The sequence below is a fragment of the Paramisgurnus dabryanus genome, chromosome 10 (assembly GCF_030506205.2).
Source record: "Paramisgurnus dabryanus chromosome 10, PD_genome_1.1, whole genome shotgun sequence".
Classification (NCBI taxonomy): Eukaryota; Metazoa; Chordata; class Actinopteri; order Cypriniformes; family Cobitidae; genus Paramisgurnus; species Paramisgurnus dabryanus.
Genome location: NC_133346.1, coordinates 35,341,403 through 35,364,192, shown reverse-complemented (window position 1 = coordinate 35,364,192; position 22,790 = coordinate 35,341,403). Strand labels below are relative to the sequence as shown.

The following is a 22,790-nucleotide window of genomic DNA, read 5'->3' as shown; positions in this document are numbered from 1 at the left end:
TACGGAGGAAACCATACCTACGCAGAGAGCTGTAAACAGCAGAGCCGGTGAGCAGTACTCGAAGTCCAAGTAACAGTGTTCTTGTGTCCTAGCGGCCACCTGTGGAGAGAAAGGAGAACGAGAGTGAATAATTGGAGAACAGACTGTGTAACGTGATACCTACCCAGAGGGCTGTAAACAGCGGAGCCGGTGAGAAATATCCGAAGTCCAAGTAACAGTGTCTTTGTGTCCTAGTGGCCGCCTGTGGAGAGAAAGGAGAACGAGAGTGAATAATTGGAGAACCGACTGTGTAACGTGATACCTACCCAGAGAGCTGTAAACAGCAGAGCCGGTGAGAAATACTCGAAGTCCAAGTAACAGTGTCTTTGTGTCCTAGTGGCCGCCTGTGGAGAGAAAGGAGAACGAGAGTGAATAATTGGAGAACAGACTGTGTAACGTGATACCTACCCAGAGGGCTGTAAACAGCAGAGCCGGTGAGAAATATCCGAAGTCCAAGTAACAGTGTCTTTGTGTCCTAGTGGCCGCCTGTGGAGAGAAAGGAGAACGAGAGTGAATAATTGGAGAACAGACTGTGTAACGTGATACCTACCCAGAGAGCTGTAAACAGCAGAGCCGGTGAGAAGTACTCGAAGTCCAAGTAACAGTGTCTTTGTGTCCTAGTGGCCGCCTGTGGAGAGAAAGGAGAACAAGAGTGAATACTTGGAGAAACAGACTGTGTAACGTGATACCTACCCAGAGAGCTGTAAACAGCAGAGCCGGTGAGGAATACTTAAAGTCCAAGTTAACAGTGCTTTTGTGTCGCAGTGACCACCTGTGGGGAGCAAGGAGAACGAGGGTGAACGTACGACGGGGAACGTGAAGGCACGCGGGGCGAGGATCCCCTGCCGAACAGAGGAAAGGTACGCAGACAGCGGAAAATCCCCTTACCGGTCACACTGAATTGGTTCTGCCTCCAGGAAGGAAGAAGGAGGGCGCCACGGTTAGCAGGGTCCAGGCCGGAGCCCGACGTTTTCCCTTTCCCCCGGATTACGGTGGTTTGCACCCCTGTTGCCCTTGCCCCTGTCTGCCCGTGGCTGCAGTCCCCCTGGAGGGAGGAGAAGGAGCCCATTAGTTTTAATTTCCTCTTTCCCCATTTTCCCAGTTCTTTTAAATATTTAAACCAAATAAAGCTTGTTTTAAATTTTACTTACCTGTTCCCGTGTTTGTCTGGTCATTGGGTTGGCTTTGGGGACCTCCTCGAGGTGGGAGTTGAGAAGGGGCGTGGCTTCTAGTCAAACATAGCCAGCCCCTGGTGGTGACACTTGCAAAGCAATCTATCATCCTAGAAGAAACTTGGCTGTGGATGAGAGAATGGTGGCATGCAAAGCAAACACGGGAATGACACAGTACATGAAAGCCAAGCCAACCAAGTGGGGCATCAAGTTATTTGTTCTTGCGGATTCATCAAATGGATACACTGTGGACTTTTCTGTGTATACAGGAAAGAACAACTTCCCCACAGGTCAAGGACTGTCATATGATGCTGTGACATCTCTTTTAGTTGGTAAAGTTTTGGGCTCTGGGTACCATGTGTACATGGACAATTTTTATACAAGTCCAAAGCTCCTAAAAGACCTGTTTGCAATGAAGTTTGGAGCATGTGGAACATGTATTTGTGAAGTGGATGGACACAAGAGAAGTTTCTGTCTGTTCTACTATCCATTCTGCTTATACAGGAGACACTGTGCAGAGAAGAGTAAAGTCACAAGATGCATGGAGGACAACAACATTTCCATGTCCTGCACCTGTAACTGCATACAACCAACACATGGGGGGTGTTGATCTGTCTGATCAGCTGTTACAGTACTACACTGCTCAACACAAAACAATGAAGTGGTACAGAAAGATTTTTCTACACTTCTTGGACATTGCTGCCACCAACAGCTTCATTGTGCATAAAGAACTATATGGCAACATGTCTCATAAAGAGTTTATGGAACAGCTTGTCATAGAGCTTTGTGCTTTGTCACAAACAGCAGCACCAAATCCCCCCAGAATTTACCATATTCCGGTTCCAGGAGCTGAGCTGACTGCAGATCCCCGTAATTTAGCCACTAGTGGTCGCCGGGACTGTGTGCATTGCAAATCAGTGCTTGGTAAGAGACAACAAACACCGTGGAAATGCCAAGCATGCAACGTTCACTTGTGTCTTCAGCTGACCAGGAACTGTTTTCAAGAGTGGCACAATTACTTGTAAATTCAAGTTTTTATAGGTTTTGTTCTTGCTGCATTTTTTTGCACTAGGTGTATGACTGGGCTTTAAAAAGCATACACCTTTATTATATCCTGTCTTCAGTATAACTACATATTTCATGTGTAAATTCAAATTTATTTATTTTAACTTCAAATTTATTTATTTTAAATTCAAATTTATGCCTTAGGTTTTATGTAAAGTAGAAGTCTGATTACTATTTCAGGAGGTTTTTGTGTACAAGTTTATAGTTTATAAGTTAAATTTTTGACTAGGGTTTGTTTACTGGAAATGTCCCACTGACCTTCATTTCTATTTTGATTTATATTGTTTACCTGTTCTTAATAAACCACAAACAAACATGTAAATACTTCTTTTGTCCTCACATTCTTTACTCTAGTTCCCTTTCACATTCCTGCCTAAAGGCTCAAGGCTAATTATGCAGCTCATTATGCAGGCCTTTGTTTGCTAACTGTCAATCAATCCTTCTCGCATACGGCCCCTCTAAACAAAAAAGTGTCTTACCATTTCTAAACTAATATATTGTTTTATGTGAGTGGGTAGGCAGAATGATTTTCACATCATTTTGAAGAAAAAACTCTAGGCTACTAGATCCTGTTTGGAAAGTCTTGGGAAAACATGTTTAGAATTAGTTTTGTGGACTTATATCAGTGACTTAAACATTTTGCTTTTACAAAAAGCACGCATAAACATTTTTCTCTCAAAAATACAAACATGTACATACATGTTGATCATATAATATTGTAGCCCAGTTTGTGCTGAACACAGTGTTATGAGACTTTAGCCATTATTATGTTTTTAAGCAACTGAAAAAAGCACAAATGTCAATGCAGGTCAAAACTTCTCCAGGGCCCTAAAAACCCCTTAGACCCCAGAGGGTTAAAACGCTTACGGGAGCATTCTAATGATGAAACAAGTCGTTTAAAGGCATTTCCAGCTCAGAAAAGCAGTTTAGAGTGAAAAATGAACGTTTAATGATATCATTAAAATTCATGGTTCTAACAATGTCATACTCCAGGGACATCCGTGTTAGATGGCTTAGTTTTTCTTGTGCCATTGTTGACCGCAATCGAGATTTAATGAAAGATAACTTTGAGAAGGAGCGCTCTCCTGACGCATTTGTGACTGGTAAGGTGAGAATATATCTGCTTTTCTGAGCTGGAAATGCCTTTAAACGACTTGTTTCATCATTAGAATGCTCCCGTAAGCGTTTTAAGAAGAGTTGTGCACTTTTGCATGAAAAGTAACATCTCAGCTTGAAACGTTGATTTTTCACTCTAAACTGCTTTTAAACTAGCTGGAAATGCCTTTAAACGGCCTGTTTCATCATAAGAATGCTCCTGTAAGCATTTTAAGCAGAGTTGTGCACTTTTGGATGAAAAGTCAAATTTCAGCTTGAAACGTTCATTTTTCACTCTAAACTGCTTTTCTGCGCTGGAAATGCCTTTAAACGACTTGTTTCATCATTAGAATGCTCCTGTAAGCGTTTTAAGCAGAGTTGTGCACTTTTGCATGAAAAGTCTGAACACGTCACTTTGCTGTTTTAATAGAAATGTTAAATATTCAGCAATGCCCTTATTAACTTCTGGAAACAACCGCAATGACAACGCATATAAAAAATTTGTTTTTTATGCGCCACCTGGTGGATTTTCTGTGAAGCGAAACAAATTAAGAGAAAAGGGAAAGTGCCCCCCCCCCCCCCCCCCGAAAACACTTGCAGAATTCTGCGAGACTCCGCGAGACAATTTGGCGAATGCCGTGGGAGAAAACGAGCGTTTTTAAAGGCCACATCTGTATTGATAACACACAAACATTTAATGTCACTCTATATCATACGTTATCATGATGATGACATCCAGCGGTGTTATTTATACTTGTACCGAGTGATAATTGTTTCATATAAATCTTGTAAAATTCAATCTTAAATCAAGAATCATTTTAAATATTTAATCAGCGCTGTCTCAAGGTCACGTTGTCCACTACGGGAGCGCAATATGAACCGACAGATGTATAGCATCAAATATCTATTAAATAACTGCAGAACACAGTGTAAATAACCAAAAATTATCCTTAATTAATGTGCATTTTTATCATCAAGTGTCAAAGTGTGAAAATACAGCCATCAAGCTCCCGGACATTCGTTTCTCTCTATGTTATCATTATAATAGTCCTAAATATGATGTGAAAACAGTCTGCATATCAGACGCGTGCTCAAAAGGAGCAGAAAACACATATCTATTTTATTTTAGTGATACCTCTTATTTATGCTGTGATTTTGGCAAGGTGTTACAATAGCCTATATAATTTCTGTAAAAATATATAAATGCTGTGATGACTCCCGTGTGTAATGCTGCGTCCTTTCAATGCTCAAGGATTACGACAATGGCCTGTGTTTATAGGCTGTGCGCATTTAGCTTATGAACTAACAATTGGATGCCAGTCTCATTAATAATAGGATCAGCAATCAGGAGGTGATTTGCATTGACTATTTATGGTTAAAAATGGGCGTGTATAGGGCGGGATGTGAGGCAGATTCATGTACACACATTTTCAGGTGATCTGTGTGATTTATAAAAGGAATATTGCTTGCTGGTGTGCGTACACATGGTTTTATAAATTTGAATATTTTTTGCGTACGCTATTTTTGGCTTTTATGCGTACGTAGACTTTTAGTAAGGATTCTACGCACAGTTTTATAAATGAGGCCCCTGAAGATGAACAAAGGGCTTACGTGTGTGCATCGACATAAGGGTAATTAAGGGCAAAATTTTCAGTTTTTGGATTGAACCAACCCTTTAAAGCTAACATACTTGTACAAAAAACTTTTTTATGAATTCATTTGGGACTTCAAAAGCAGAACTCAGCTTTATAAACATAAAAATGAACTAATTAATTTGTTTTTTATGTGTAATCCACTAGTTAAGTGAATGTAATCAATGCCAGAGGGTAGGAACGCCTCTGATGGTGGATAGCAAATGTGTTCTCACTTTTTTCTCTTTAAATTTAATTGGGATTAAGTGATCTTTTTTTTGTTAAAAAAATAAATGTTTTATTTTATTTTAGGTCTCTACGGTGTGGGAGCTTCTTGGGATGGATCTAACAGGGCCACTTCCAAAATCATCTTGTGGAAAGTCTTCATTCTTACAATAACTGACTACTTCTCCAAATGGGTTGAAGCTTTTCCCCTAAAAACTAAATCTGCCAGGGAAGTGGCTGCCAACTTGTGTTCTGTTATCTACAGACATGGATGCCCAGCAAGAATTCTGTCGGATCAAGGCAGAGAATTTGTTAATGAGGTGAACTTATGAACAGTAAAGACAGAAAATAAAGCAATAAGGCACAAGAAGCAGTGGGTTAACAGTGCATTTTGTAACAGTTAAGGGGCATTGTTAGGCACGACGTGAAGCCAAAGTTCAGATTTTTCAACTTGCGTGTTTCCCGTAGCAACGCTTAATTCACGTGAACTAGACGCACGAATGAAGCGGGTTCGCGTCTACTGTGACGCGCTAAACTCCTCATCTGCTTCGCAAGACCTCCTGACGCGCGTAAACGCATCTGTACATTGACTTAACATTGAAATCACTCATGGTTGACGCCTCTACCCCGCTGCTGGTGTGAACGCAGCATTATAGGCCTACCTGCTGAAGTCTCTGTCATTAAACTTAACTAAAAAAGATAAAAGAAGAGAAAATCTAACTATAACTTTGTAACAAAGATAAATCCACATACTTGCTTTTTGCACAACGTTTTCTTTCATGGACTATGGACACCGTAAAGTAGCCTTGGTCACCCCTTGGCAATTCCATTTATTTCTAGCTCTGCCACTCTTTGTACATACACCTAACCTTACACTGTATTAAAAAATTATATATTTTATTTATTTATTCTATTATACTCTGATTGGGGGGACTGAGCCCCCCTTAAATGAAGACCCTAGAATTGCCCCTGCTTGTTAACACAGAATACACTAGAATTTTAAGATTATTTCTGTACAACAGCAGAGACATTTGGCATTTTTTCTGCCTGTGGGGCATGATCACTTGAATTGGGAAACACAGTGATAAGGTTACATTTATTAACATTTTGTCTGTGGAAATTTTAGATAAACAGTTCACTTTGTGACCTCCTCTGCATCAAACGAAGTGTGACAGCAGTCTACCACCCTCAGAGAAATGGTTTAGATGAGAAAACCAATGATAACATAAAGAGGTAAGAGACAGCATTGCAAGCCTTTACATGTACATATTCCAAATGGCTTTGAAACTTTACCTTTTAGGAAAACAAATGTTTTGAAAAGCTTATATTACCTATTAAGCCTTTTTACAAACTCTTAAATTCAACTTTTGTACCAAAAATCGGTTGCCACCCACAGTTTGCTCTGGCTCAAAATCTGGTTTAAAATCTTGTGTGTGGACAGCCTAGGAGACATAAAAGCTATGCATGTTAATTCATAGGCAATTGATTGCATCACCATTAACATGTGTTTTAGATAATGTTAACATTGAATTTCTGGGCCGTTAAAAACTAGTGAATGATCACCAAGATGATTGGGACGTTTTTCTGGAGCCGACTTTGTTCTCCTTGAGATCCAAAATCCATACCACTACAAGATTTAGTCCATTCATACTGATGTATGGACGTGAGGCAAGATTTCCTTCTGAGGTGCCCGAAGATCTGCCAGTAAGCAAGTTTTTCATCCATTAAGTACAAATGGTTGAATTAAGCCAGGATTAAGCCAGGATTATATTAGACTAAGCTTTCCATGTTTTATATTGTGAACAGCTACACAATATAAAACATGGAAAGCTTAGTCTAATTAAAGCTATGCCTGTATTGCTTTATCATTTTTATCTTTTTTTACTTATGAAGCAAATGCCTAATTCTAAGAAAAAAAGATTTCTTGGTGTAGCTTTCACATGTTGTTTTACCAGTCCATGATGACAGAGATGGGGACTCGAGTTTGAGACTCGGACTCGAGTGCGACTTAAGTCGCACACACAGTGACTTCAGACTCGACTTGAGACTTGACCCTCAAAGACTTCAGACTCGACTCGGACTCGAGCCGCGCGACTCGTGAACAATGTTTTTTTTAGAAAACGTCTGATGAGCTCGCTGTCATACCCCTCCCTCCGTTACCTACAACCTGCCCACGACGTCACACGTGACTCTGCTCCGCGCGCGCAGCCGCGAACATACATGACTGCACCGGCTGCTGCTCTGCCATTCATCTGAAGCTTTGGGTAGTGCTGTGACGGATCCGCGGTTCGGCTCGCATGCGATTCGTGGATTAATATGCAATTTAAATAGGGTAAGATTATCATTAACGTGTTTCTAAGGCTTGCAATTGTTTAAATGGTTAAACAATTTAACCGCAAAAAGGTGCTCAAGTGAGCAGATTTCTGTACGCACATGCGTTTAAATGTGTCCGGTCCTGCTCCAGTCAGGTCCAGAGTTGCGCTACTTTGTGTCATACTGTAGTGTAGTCCATTAACATACATTTGCTGAATAGACCAATGAAAAACAATGTAAAATTTTTATGTGAAGCGACTGCTGTATCTTCTTCCTGAAGCGCTGTTTGGAATTCACACTCTGCCTGTGTTTGAGCACGCGTTTAAGTGCCCTCAGTAGTGCACATACAGAGAGAAGTGTTTCAAAAGTTAAGCCAAAATAAAATCTTTCTTTTCTTGACAGGGCACATACACACAAAATGATCTCACAGTATTCTTTTTCTAATAAAAACTTTTGTTTATGTCTTAAGAAATCAGTCAGAAACCAGTCTGGGCTAATTTGTTCTTAATAAAGAGACAGTAACCTCAATTAACCTACTTAAGTCTGTGTCATTTATGTTAATCAAACAACCCAAGACAAACAGAAAATCCCTTCTATTGATCAAAAATAATAATAATAATATTTAATTTGTACAATAAAGAAAGTGTTATTATCCATTTAATTTAATTTCTGTACCTAATGCTAATTTTAGACCTTACTTAATGTGCAACTTTGTTCTTTTTATAAATGTTTATAATTTCTTTATTTGTTATTAGAGTTTTACTTGTTACAACGAGACTTGAGACTTGGACTCGAGCCCAGAGACTTCAGACTTGACTCGGACTCGAGCTCAGAGACTTCAGACTTGACTCGGACTCGAGCTCAGAGACTTGTAAGCATCTCTGCATGTTGATGACAGGAAATTTTGAAGACAGAACAAAGCAGGCAGACATTATAAAAGAAAGGGCAAGTGATAATATATGTAAATCACAAATGAAGCAGCAAGAAGCCAATGCGAAACGCATGCAGAAGAAATACAAGAATCAGACATTCCAAACTGGAGACAAAGTCCTGCTCTATAATGCAAGGAAAAGTGGGAGAAAGGGTGGTAGGCTGCAGGCAGACTTTTCTGGGCCATACACTATAAGACACATATCAGGGAAGTCAGTGTCTCTCATGAATCTGGATGGACATCTTTTAAAACAAATTACAATATAAATCATATTAAACCATATAAAGAAAGCAGTAAAAGGGAAGAAAAAGAAAGAGCTACCATCTGGAAGACCCTGAAGATTTGAAAAAAGGCGAGTCAATTGAGACAGATGAACACAAAGTGGGATGTTCACTTAAAAGCAAAAGAGATCAGATTTTTAGGGATGATCACAAAGAGGTGAAGAGAAGAAGGAAAGAACAGGAATGTGTTCAGGAAAACACAGCAGAATCTCTACCGTCAAGAAAAGAGTATATGGAAGATAAGCCAAGTGAAGATAGAGTTGCTTTGACTGACGTAGTAGACAGAGAAGCGAAAGTAAGCAACAGAAAAAAAAGTGGCAGTCCAACAGCAGTTAGGACATCAGAGGAGGGAGGTATTGTGGCAAAAGTGGTATTTTATTTAAAAATTATTGTTTAAAAGGATGTAATTCACCCAAATTTGAAAAACCTCTCATAATTAACTCAGTCCTTGTGCTATCACAGATGTTTATGAATTTCTTTCTTTAGCTGAACACAAACAGATCTCTTTTGATTAAAATGTTATTTTGGCTACCCTGTCATATAACAACTGCCACAACTCATCCCGGTACTGTCTCATCATTTTAATAAAAAAGTTTAATATGTCAATGTGTAGCTTGCACAATAGATAAAAGATCATGTGATTGTTAGGGACTTATTTATATGCTTCCATAAGTGATGAAAACTCATATTGTAGTACTTATAATTGTTTGAGTTCTGTGACATGAATAAACACCAAGCTTAAAAAAAAAACCCATGTCACTCATCTAGCGCATCTCTATCACCAGCTAGGGTGATAGGATAGCTGAAGCGGTTAATGTATCACTCCACCTTCTCTTTAGTTTTGAGTTTGAAACTGTTACAAATAAGCAAGTTTTATTTATATTAAGGGCCAGATTTATTAACCCTCTGGGGTCCGACTGTCACAGGTCGGGGCGGACCACAGATGTAAACGAGCCACGCCCCTTCCTAGTTTCCACCTCGAGGAGGTCCCAAAGTCAACCCAATGACCAGACAAACACAAGCGTAAGTAAAATTTAAAAGACACTTTATTTAATTTATTTAAAATAGATAGGGAAAAGGGGCGAGGGTGAATTAAAAATAAGGGTCTCTCCTTCTGCTCTCCAGGCGAGCCGGGAAGAAGGGGGGAAAGGGGGACAACAGGGCGAGGCTCCTACGCCTTGTCTTCTTGATCCCATGGCGCCCTCCTTTTCCTCCTGGAGGCAGATTAAAACAGGGTAAGTGGTGGTACAGTGTTGTACAGCCCTGGGGGTCTCTTCGGCAACAGGCGGGTATATCCACTGGACGCTATACTAGGGTGGTGTCCGGTAAGTACTTCACAGGTATGGTATTCAGGCTCTCCCCTTCTACAGGCTTGTAGCTCACGGGTAAGGTATTCAGGTTCTCTCTCTCTCTCTGTAGGCTTTTAGCTATAACACAGAAAGTTGCAGAGCAGACACTGGGACCTTAATTCTCACCTAGTCGACTTATGATGACATGCAGGTAAGTACTTTACAGGTATGGTATTCAGGTTCTCTCTTTCTACAGGCTCGTAGCTCACAGATGTGGTGTTCAGGGTTTCTCTCTCTTTCTGCAGGCTGTTGGCTGTAACACAGAAGATTTCGCAGCATCCACTGGGGTTTTAACTCTCACCTAGTCGACTTATGACGACGTGCAGGTAAGTACTTTACAGGCGTGGGATTCAGGTTCTTTCTCTCTTTCTGCAGGCTTATAGCTGTAACACAGAGGATTACGTAACAGACACTGGGACTTTCACTCTCACCGTGACGACGAACAGGTAAGTACCTCACCGGTATGGTATTCAGGCTCTCCCCTTTCTACAGGCTTGTAGCTCACAGGTATGATATTCAGGTCCTCTCTCTCACTGCAGGCTTTTAGCTGTGGCACAAAGGAATTACAGTTACAGATCCAGGAACTCACACTGGTTAGTCGGGCAGCTCCTTACATAAAGCAGAGGCGAGTTAGCTTTTGCTCCTGCATTTCTCCAACCTTCCTTCGAAGTTTTCGTAACTCTCGGTCATTAAACAGACACTAGCAACATTGGATATGGCTCATGAATAGTGAACTTACGGTGGCTGCACTTCACGGTGGGTAGTTATGCTCCAAACCTTAAGAAGGTAAGTCGTCGTGATTTCGCCTTCCCAAACGCCTCTGGTACTGCACAGGAGGAAATCTAACACTGTCACACCAAGCCGAACGCTGCCCTCTCCTCTCTTCCATTTCAGCTACAGAGAACTGGACGGGGCGCACCTTTGAAGAGGCTCCGTGACAAGTGAGATCTGATCTTCGCCACCGTTCCTATAACAGTACGAATTTCTTCATACACACGAACACGTATTAATGTGGATTTTACTCACAGCAGTCTAAGAAGTCGATGTCCTTCACCACCGTTTCCTGAGCCAGGCCGAATCCAAGGGATGACCAGAACAGACGTCACAACTGAAGTTTCAATACAGGGTCACACACACAGCATATAGAATAGGTTGTTTAACCGGCTTCCACAGCCTCTCGTTCTCCCACGGCGAATTCAGCGCAGGGAGGGGGGCTACAGACAATTCAAACACAGCACACCACTGCACTAATTCAAAGTGTATCCTCACAGCAAAAGCACAAACTCACCCACAGCATTCTATGTGCACGTTAAGGTCGCAACCCCGTCTTCCTCGAGTTTCACCTGGGACCGGTTGGCGTTGGAAGTGAAAACCAGCAAGATAGACGTCGCTGTGGCGCCCCGTGTTCCTCCCAGGATCGTCACTCCCCGGCTCTCCCACCACTCTGCTCCGTGGCAGGGCCGTCAACCTGAATACTGAGAGCTCACAACACACGTTGGACAAGACAGCTCCACAATAAACACTGTCTCAAACACTGAGTACTCACAATGGGTAAACAATGACCTCCTTTATCTCCTTCTTCTACAGACTGATGGGATCCTCTTCACCCGTATTCAAATACACCACTCGGATCTTCATCAGCAACTCTTGCGGTAAGTCATTCCTCCTTAATGTTCCAAACACAACAGTAATACACATAAATCCATTCGTATCCAAACTCTTCAGGGTTATCACTTACTTAGCCGCTGGCTATATTTTTCTCTTCTGCTTCGTTCCCATTAAACAAACTCCTTACTGTTTCCAGCGTGACTGTGCCCAGGTCCTTCCTCTCTATCACCGAAACGGTTTGTTGACACCACACGGCCACCACAGCTCCAACAATCAACCCCAACAATGAACATCTCTTCGTATTAAAGGCTGTACTTTATATCTCTCTCTTTTCCACAGCGTTCCAATCCCCAGCCGCTACGTTTATAAACATGTAAAACCCTTAGACCTTTTAAACGATGTATAGTAGTGTTATTATTATTGTTGTTTGTACACAGTAGGCTATATATTGTTAGCAACATTAAAAAAAACTGACGTCTTTCTGTCCCCGAGCTAGTGCGCGTCGAGAGGTTAAAAGATACAGCAGTGCAGCATTTGTCACAGACGGAAATCCATTGTTTCCTCTGTGTCGTGTGTGTGTGTGTGTGTGTGTGTGTGTGTGTGTTTGTTTACTCACCGCTCTGCCATGTGCTCATCAGCCTGATGCCGCTCACCTGTGTGTTGATTGTCTCGCTCCAGCTGTTCATCATTACTGCCACTCCATAAATGCTCACTTACTCTCTGTGCCTCTGCCAGATGATTACCTTGTGTTCAGCTCTCGTGTCGTGTGGTTCACTGTGGTGTTCTGTTTGGATTACGTGTTTCAGTTGGATTGTCTATTGTCGTCGTCGTCTCCGTGTGGATGTTCCCGTGTACAGTTCGGATCTTCACCACTGCTCACCACTCCACCAACGTCGCACTCAAAAGACATCTGCACCAACTCACCACCGTAGTCTTCGCCACCATTGCCACCATCACTGGACACATCTGACTCAGCATTGACTCGTTTTCTCTCTGTTTATATCAATAAACATTGTGATTATTTTCACCTGCATTTGCTTCCGCGCATTTCGTATCATTACAGCATTACTCAAAGTTGCGAATACGAAAGTGAATAACTGTGTCTAACACTGTACAGCATGTAACAATGAAATCCGCCATTACATGATCACGCGAACTCGTTTGTAAACAATGCGAAAGTTTTTCAATTCGAAGCGTGCAGTCTGCTGAGGTTGCTTATGTAGGCTGAACTGCACAAGCCATAACATATTACATGATAGCAAATATAAATGAAGACAAATGACTTTCAGGAATATATCCCCCTCCATTGCGTCTTCCATTGTTCTTCTACTTAGGTAACGTTAAAGATAAACGCTTCTCTTCCTCAATGTCCAGACATAAATTAAGATATTCCTCATAAATTAAGATATTCCTCACGTGTGTGTATAAAGTTTATCATCCAAACATGCGGTAAAGTCTTTAAATCTGATAAAACTTTACACTTTATTATTGTTGGAACTGCTCGTCTCTTCATTACCATGTCAACAGCCTGTGGGCGTGACCGCATTAGAGATAATGAGCTCAGCCAGGAAAAACGGTACTCTCTTTACTTCAATGCAGATTATATAAACAGGAAATATTTGATTTTGATTATAATTAGCTTGTTTAAAAGTAGACATTTCAGGCTTTCTTTGGATATGTGTATCATGTTTGTGTGACGAGTATTCTCGGAGTTTCAACTGATTTTTGTAACGTGATTTGAGAGACAGCTGGCGGAGACAGAAATGTCTGAATGCACACCCTGTTTATTTTCTTTATTTGACAAAAACACAAAGATCTCTTGTTATTGTGAATGTACACTAATTAAAGATGACCCTTCAGAGTTTCAAATGATGTCAAACACGTAAAGTGTTTGATTATTAATGATGGAGTATTTTAAGTTGATTCTGCTATGATAAGGAGAAAACACGTCAAACGCGTCCCCGCGTTTTTGGACCCCTGGGGGTTAAAGCAACACTAAAGAGTTTTTGCGAAAGTGCCGTTCACCCTGTTTCGAGTGGATGAACGACTGAAACTTTTTTGAAAACATTATTTTATAAACTCTTTAGTGTTGCTTTAAACAGGGAAAATTAACGTGAGAGCGCAATTCCAAAAAAGCGTAGATGGGAGTGCTAATATCTGCAGGTTATTCACTAAAAAAGCCCATATTAAATAACACAGGCGCAACAGCTGATTTCCATAATGACCAACGCAATCTGCTAAGAGCAGCACAAATTAATTCAGGAACGCAAGTAAGCAGAGCTGATCCTAAGTTCAGCACCACGGACATCGCACCGGATGTCGTGTTGAAACGTCTGGTATTGTTTGGCAACTTCTAGTGACTCCTATTTTATTTACTTCCTTCAGCAAATAAGAAATAACATGGCTTGTCAAACAATGTTTTTGTACAATATGTTCTTCAGTCTTTAGCAATAATTGCATTTATTTCAAGCGCAAAGTAATTTAAGACATGCTTTTTACCAGTCAAAACACATGCGCAAACATTCGTAAATTGCTTTGCGTGAATCATTTAAATAATCTCCTCCCAAAACTCATAAAAATGCATATGGAATAAGGTCAGTCACAAAAATAACTAGACCACATCTTTTCAGTGCTAATCATCAACTCCTCTTTAGTAAATCACGACAGTCGTTATTTAACGCCAAGATGATGGTTTGCACTGGCACAAGCTGTTAGTAAATCTGACCCTTAGTGTCTAACTACTTTCTTCTAATGTGGTTTGTGTTGGAATCCTGATTAGCCTTTTGGAGTTTACATTCCTATAAAAACAGGTGGGATGTACATTGGCATATCATTTGTGTTCAGCTAAAGCAGAGGTGCCCAAAGTTGGCCCGCAATGACCTTTAATTTGGCCCGCCATGCCACATGAGATAAGGAAAAAGGATAAATGTCATTGACGCTAGGACTGTGATGGTTGTTATAAGCACCACCGTGGTGAATTTCAGCTTGCAGGGGTGTGCATGTCACAAACTATGTAAGGAATAATTGACGACGGGTCGTTGAATTATAAGAAAATAATGCACAAAAGTTTGGGCACCCCTGAGCTAAAGGAAAAAAGTCTTATACATCTGGGAAGGCATAAGATTGAGTAAATTATAAAAATTGTTATAATTGAGTGACGTATTACTTAAAGATCTAGATATGGGGTACACAAGTTTGGTCCTAGAGGGCTGCAGCCCTACAGAAGGAGTCTCTCAATCCGCTCCCTAGCTTCAGAAGTCATGAATCAGTATATCTTGTACACAGGTTCAGGCACTGGTAAGGACCCTAGCTTACTTTACATTGGGACACTGTTCACTTATTTTCCTGTGACGTGACTGCTTAAGGAGAAACTGCTTTCCAATGTGTTTGGAAAGTTTTACTTTGCATGACTGCTGCTTTTTAGGACTAAACTTGCTTACCCTAATCTAGATTATGAGTAGGCAGACCAACTCTGTGGATTTCTGCAGAATGTAAGCCATTTAACACTCTGGGCGCTTGCGGGTGCCGCAAACTCTTTATTTTTCAATCACTCCGCAAAGAGACTTAAATAACTCTGCAGATTTTTGACATACAGTTATGATTTATACATCATTTAAAACGTTTAAGTGTCTAGTTTTTTTCTGTCCACTCCCAATAAAAAGAGAATGTTGTGCTTTTCGCAAAATTAAGAAAATAAACATGATGCGCGTTTTGTTCTCTCTCCCTCAGTGAAGTCCTTTCAGAAACGCGTCAGTAAAATAAACTGTAACTTTACGAATACTTGTCATAGAAACAAAAGATAAATGTCTACATAATGCTTGGAATGTCTCCTTTTAAATGATGTAAGTGAGATTGAAAACAGATATTGTCATTCGGTTTAAACTGTATGAGGAGGAGGAGAAGTACCGCATTTCTCCAGTTACCTCATTATCTGTAATGAGGTGAGATCGCCACACCCCCGCGCCATTGAAGTGAACGAGCAGAAACATCCATATGCATAACTCGTGCCTCCTGCAGTCAATGGATACGCAATCCAGTCTCTCCATTCCTTGTCTTTCCATCCGATTGCACCAAACATGACATCTTAATCCTTATTTACTTGCGTATGTGTGTCAGTATCTCCAGACGCGAGTGTTTTCTTTGTCTTCCATCAAACAGTTGAAGCGACGGGAACGCACATACAGAATCACACGAGTCAGGAAACTCGACGCGCTTTTTGGTATTCTTATAAAATACGCGATTGCAAACAGTACAATCCTTATTTAGTTGCCTCTTAGCATATATCTCCGCACAGCAAGTTTATTAAACACAGGATCAATCGCATGTGCACACGTTTACTGCATTCATGATCAACACGTGAGGTAATGGCGGCGGCTGTAAACAAAAATTGATACGTTTATCACGCTTGTCCCTTGTTGTGTTTCTACTATAATGATTACAAAAACACAAATAAGAGTCCAGACTATGATAGGCAGTTGTTGAGCTTTTTACTGCACAAAAGTAAACCTCTCGCTGGCCAACCAAACACAAACCCTGTGTTTACCATGATTAGGCTACTATGGTTTTTAAAAGGTAACTTATACTTGTGAAATTAATAGAAAATATTTCAATAGAAATATATATATATATATATATATATATATATATATATATATATATATATATAGTGTGTGTGTGTGTGTATTTCCATTATATTGAAAAGTAAACCTTATCATGGTTTTACTACAGAGAAAGTTACATTCCTGTTGAACTTCCCCACAAGGCTCATTATGTGGCTCATTATTCAACTCTTTTGTCTCTCAGCTGTCAATCACTGATTATTCAGGAGCTTTCCCCACGCATACAGCCTTTCCCAAGCAAAAGTGTCTTAGAAATTGTAAATCAATATCTTGCTTTATGTGAATGAGTAGGCAGAATGATTTTCACATCATTTTGAAGAAAAAACTCTAGACTACTAGATCCTGTTTTGAAAAGTCTTGGGAAAACATGTTTAGAATGAGTTTTGTGGACTTATATCAGTGACTTAAAAATTTTGCTTTTTCAAAAACCACGCATAAACATTTTTCTCTCAAAAATACAAACATGTACACACATGTTGATTATATGATATTGTAGCCCAGTTTGTGATGAACACAGTGTTATGAGACTTTTGCCATTAATATGTTTTTAAGCAACTGAAAAAAGCAAAAATGTCAGTGCATGTTGTGGGATTTTTATGTTGTTTTATTAATCAGTATGTCATGTTATAATTCATATGTACTATTATGCTTTCTGTGCTGAGTACAAGAAAGTTGGCTGTGGTTTCGGTTGGGGGAGAAACAGCATATGCTGAGGAATGTATACGTCTGGAAATTGTTAAGATAAGAGAGAGGCCTGAGGGAGAAAAGCAAACAGGGAACCATGTTATGAACCAATGCTTTAATATTCACAGGATAAAATATGCCATGTATTTCTTACTTAATCAGTATTAATCATTGAATAATTGATGTAATAAATATAAGATGTTGTCTTTGATAAATTTGTAGTAACCAATGAAATGAAGGTTGCATACAGAATAACTTAATGGGGGCAGGGCAGCTCAACCTTGAAGAAACAGAATCTCCTGTGTGTGTGTGTGTGTGTGTGTGTGTGTGTGTGTGTGTGTGTGTGTTTTCTTTCCTAACAGATGGTTTTTAATAATGATTTGAAAAAGTGTTTGCTTAGAAGTAGTATTGCAGTAAAAGATTTAATATGTGTTTATCTATCTAAAGAAGTTAATGTGTGCCTTATTCATATAACCAATTTTACGAATAATGAAATGATGTCATGACATTGAAATATGTTTTACATAATAATCACTTTCATCTTACAGCTTATGTTTTTTATAAATGAATGTTTTATTAATGATTTGTTTTTAAGAAAGCATTATAACATGCTATGTGGAGTGGAGGAGTACTAGAGAGGAACTGCAGGGCTCCCAGGGATGAGAGGAGAACAGTTTGTTTTTCTTTGTCTATGTGTGTCCATCTTTGCCTACAGGCTGAAATTGGTTGTGGTAAGGGAGTCAGATTCACGAGGAAGAGCAGCCTTTGTGGGTGGAGATTTTCTGAAGAAAGATCGACGTCACATAATATATAAATAATTGTCAAAAAAGAGGCTGGGTGTCTTCGCTTACCAGATGTGGTCATGAGAAGATCCAGCGCGCTGTTAAACTTTTTCATATCTGATCAATAAATATTTGAACTTAGATATTCGTATCTTGTGCCTTTCCTCTAAATTATGAACATGCAATGGACGCCTTAAAGTCCAACAATGTCAAAACTTCCCAAGGGCCCTAAAAACCCCTTAGACCCCAGAGGGTTAACACATTTTACAATATGTCAGTCTATGACACATTTTCAGCAGGTTTTTTAAACAGTTTTACAGATCTGGAGGAAGAAGGATGACAAGCAGGTTGAAGCAGTGGTTGGTCCATTCAAGCTCTTCGGATCTTCCTTTAAATCTCTCCAGGGAAATAACTGGTTATCAGATGAAGTATTTTAAACAAACAAAACTGATGAATATTGCAATTGTTTTTTTTTTTTTTTTTTTAACTTTTTTGGCCTTTATTTAGACAGTACAGTGGAGTGTAGACAGGAAAGTGTTGGGTGGAGATTGGGGAGCGGGATCGGCAAAGGACCTCAGAGACGGGAATCGAACTCGGGTCGCCGTGAGCACATTGGTGCTATATGTCGGCGCACTAACCACTGGGCTATTGGCGCCGACAAACTGATGAATATTGTGTGGAAAATTATAAACATTAATTTAAAGACTAAATATATACAAATTTTGCCATGTTTTTTAGAAGAAAATTTACGTTGACTAGAATTCCAGTAAATCTTTTCTTTTAAGCAGTTAGAATACTATTGATTATACCACGGGTCTGTTGAATGTTGTATTCTGATTGGCCAAGAAATGTTCCGTGGGTATGCATTAATTTCTGATAACCACACAGTTAACTTGGATGTGCATTATTATTTTCTTATAATTCAATGGCCCGTCGTCAATTATTCCTTACTTAATAGTACCATGACTAAACTTCATTTTATTATCATTCAACAAGGTGATGTGGATGTCTACTGCACAGCCTGCAACATGCAAAATGACATTCTCATTAGGAATGTCACGAGAACCGATACTTCGGTACCAAGTCGATACCAAAAATTTTTTTAAACATGGCGGTACCTGCTTTCTCTGGTACTGGCAGTGGTGTCAAAAGTATTCATATTCATTACTCAAGTAGAAGTATAGATACTAGGGTTTAAAAAGACTTTTGTAGAAGTTGAAGTATCAACTCAAGCTTTTTACTCAAGTAAAAGTGAAAAAGTACTGGTTTCAAAACTACTTAAAGTATAAAAGTAAAAGTAATGTAAGGAAAAAATTTCATTACGGAAAAAAGCCTTTTGTGCACTACCCTATCTCCTCTAAAACATGTTTCTAAAGGCCATAATAACTATAGTGTTATATTAAAAATGTTAATGTTAAACAATTTGGGATGCACTAGGGCCAGGGGTAGGCAACATCAGTCCTGGAGTGCCGATGTCCTGCAGATTTTAGCTCCAACCCTTATAAAACCTTGGCTACCTGTAGTTTCAGGTGACTTTATAAACCTTTATTAGTTTGTTCAGGTCTGCTTGTTTAGACCTGGAGCTAAACACTGCAGGACATCGGCACTCCATGTTGCCTACCCCTGCACTAGACTATCTGTTTCAACCACATACGGTACATGCCCATTAAAAATGAACGCATTTCAATACAATGCAAACAAATACATTAAAGCAGTGGTTCTCAAACTGGGGGTCGTGAGATGGTGCCAGGGGCCCCAGTTTTATAATATTTTATGAAATACATTACTTTATTATAAATTCTGTGTAATTAAACCTCAAAAAATAAGGCTACTAAACAAAAGCAATACATTGTATAATTTAATATGTTTTGTTTAATTCAAATTGTAAGTTTTAGAATGTTTATGTCATACATTTTCTTTGGGGGGTCGTGAAGGAATCCACTGTACACAAGGGAGGCGCGAAAAAAAAAGGTTTGATAACCACTGCATTAAAGAACCACATATGTGTACTACTGAGCATTAACATGTGTTCCATAGAGAGGAAGATACGATGACTAGTTGCCTATAAATATTGTAATGGTGCAAAAAGTCAAACTTCAGAGCAGGGCCGCTGCTGGCAAAACTTCTACAGTGGTGCCCTCTTTAGTTAAAAAACAACAAAATCTCACACAACTATAGTATGTGTGAGAATAGAAATATGCTATTATTGTTTTCATTAAAAAATTTTATTTTCACAGCAACACAAACTACAATTATACAAATATGCAATTATATATTATAGCCTATATTCCTGTATCTGTACTTGTGTAGCTAATGGACTTTAGTATACTTTACTTTAGTCAGTATAAATCCAAGCAATTAAGGAGAATTACTAAATGTCTTTCTTGTAAGTAAATTCAAAAAGTCAGGTTTAAGGAAACAGCTGATGTCTATTAACAAAAGCAAAAGTTGGTATGTATGGTTATGTGTTTGCATTAACAAAACCTACTTAGCTGAATGCTTGAGTGTTAAATCAATCAAATAAAATTTAGGGTAGTTATAAGCATATACAAAACAACAGATGTCTTTAGCATAGATATCTTTGCCATGCTTCAAAACGCAACGCAGCACAATGTCATTTAAGTTGAACAACTGAAGTTATATGATATAAATTGGTATTGTTACACTATTTAAATCACACAGATGAGTTGGTGTCAGCAGCCAGCTATATATTTACACAGGCTTGTGAATGTGAACTGACCTGAAAGTGATGCGCGAGTTTTATTTCGTACTTTTCCATTTGAAGACAGAATGCCGCGTTCTGTTACTGTACAAACGGATGGCGGATGATATCAAAGCATCGCGAGAGCAAACTGCTCCGCATGCTTTCTAATCGCTCTCGCGGTTCTTTTATGTTTCTCTGTGCAGCAGCATCGAACAAACTTTTGATCATCTGCAGTCAGCTGGGGGGCGGGGATTGCGTACAAACCAATAGGGTGTCGGAATGGTGTATGTTTATACTTCTCATCCAACCACAATCGCATTTATCTGGATGATGCAATTTATCAAGATAGGTTTTTTTAACGATGACAAGCCGGAATGAAAAAAAGCAAACAAGCCGAAATAATAGAAGTAACGAGGCGATTTTTAAAATGTAAGGAGTAGAAAGTACAGATAATTGCGTGAAAATGTAAGGAGTAGAAGTAAAAAGTCGTCTGAAAAATTATTACTCCAGTAAAGTATAGATACCCAAAATAGCTACTTAAGTAAGGTAACGAAGTATTTGTACTTCGTTACTTGACACCTCTGGGTACTGGAGGTACCGAGGCTGCAATACTCTTCCGGGACTGATGGGGGCAGTATATACGCGCGTGTGTATTTGACGCTCCACAAGAGTTAAAGTAGAGGAAGAACGCCTCAGACGAGCACACGGGAATCTCTCTAAAGTAGTTTGTTGCTATCAAACATAGAATTTGGCAAAGCTCTTGAAAGACAGACACCCCGATCTCTTTAAAGAATTCGAGGTAAGTTTTAATTCACATTAACATTATATACAAACTGTAAAACTTAAATTTTATACTGAAACCCAGACCCTATATTATGTTTGTTTGAGGCAGCTGGCATTAATGCCGTGTAACCAGCTAACTTTATGCTAGATGTTAATGTTTTGTGTAAGTCAGTTATTTGTTAAAGCTAGTGTAGGTAATCCTGTTCAGATACATTTTTTATTATACTGGGTGAAATGGTCCTTCTATCCTGAGAGTAGTCAATACAATATGTGTTCAGAAAACGGAATGAAAACAATCAGACCTCTGTAGTAGCTGCAGGACAGTAAAAACTCCGACCAATCACTGCCATTCGGTGCGTGTGTAAAGAACCAATCAGATGACTTCATGTCTCGTGGCCCAGCCCCACTGCGCGCGCTGCCCTGCGTGCACTAATCACGTCATCGTCACCCTGAACACTACACCGAGTAAGCAGGAGTTTGCGGCACCGGCACAATGGAAGATAAAAAGCAGCCAAAACTACCACTGCCAGCTTTGCTGGTAACTGCTCGCCCTAATAAAAAACCTAGAAAAAGAAAATCTGAGGCAGAAAAGGCTGCAACTAAACAGGTACAGGATAAAGCCAGAGGACAAACTCGCGTAAACATCGGTGGAGCATTTGAACGGTGGAGACAACTGAGGGAGCTGAAGGGCCTGAAAAGCGATGCCGAGGTTGCGGTCTTTCTGCTGAACAGGTAATAATTTGTTTTGCTTCGGGGGGATTTGTTATTTCCATGATAAATGTTACGTTAGGCAACGTAGCTATTTTTGTAGCTAGTATTAGCCCAATGCTAACATTAGATTCTCTGTCGGTGTAAATCAGTTCAGTTACAGGTGAATGAGACATGAAGTCGTTTGGTTGATGCCTATAATGTGTTGAAATACTCGGTTTTCCTGTGACCTGCAGCTGACTCCGACTGTGGATGCGCGTTCATGTTTGTGGGGGCGTAGCTTTGGACGGAGTGCTAACGAGAGGGGGTGTAGCTTAGAAGAGGTGCCGTTTTCTAATTTTGCTAGCTCTCAAACATTACCTTCCCTAGCTTTAATGACGCTGTGCTTCTAACATAAACTATCTATAAATGGGCGACCATGCATCGCCATTTAGTCTTCCTGTCAGCAAAATGTAGCCTAATGTCACTGGATGAAGTATTAAAATGTTAAGGGTTTTTAATAACTATTTTCATCCTGCAAGAATGTGAGTGATATTAAACTAATGCTTGCATTCAGAGTATGTGCACTTGCGTGTGTTTATAAGTGCACCTTAGCACCTGTAGCTTTAGCTGATTTATTAGTCATTGTCAGACAGTATGTTAAATAAATAAAATTTATTTCTTATTCTCTCTCTTTTTAACAGTATCAGCCAGAGGAGGATGTACACCAAGAGAGTCAGGAGAAAAGTCAACAAACATTAACACAGACAACCTAAACAGAAGCTCTTAAAAGTTTTCTATAATGTTTTAATTAAAAAAAAA

At 39.7% G+C, this 22,790-nt stretch overlaps 1 protein-coding gene and 1 long non-coding RNA gene across 3 annotated transcripts in view; one reads left to right on the top strand and one right to left on the bottom strand.

Annotated features, from left to right (window-relative positions):
* The window catches only part of LOC135745955 (uncharacterized), a 605,494-nt gene that overhangs the window by 449,902 nt on the left and 132,802 nt on the right, over positions 1-22,790 (bottom strand). The gene's annotated exons all lie outside the window — the stretch shown is intronic.
* On the top strand, positions 310-1,135 carry LOC135718432 (uncharacterized). The gene is made up of 3 exons (XR_010520788.2): positions 310-473; positions 519-615; positions 805-1,135. It is a non-coding gene; the product is annotated as an uncharacterized lncRNA (long non-coding RNA).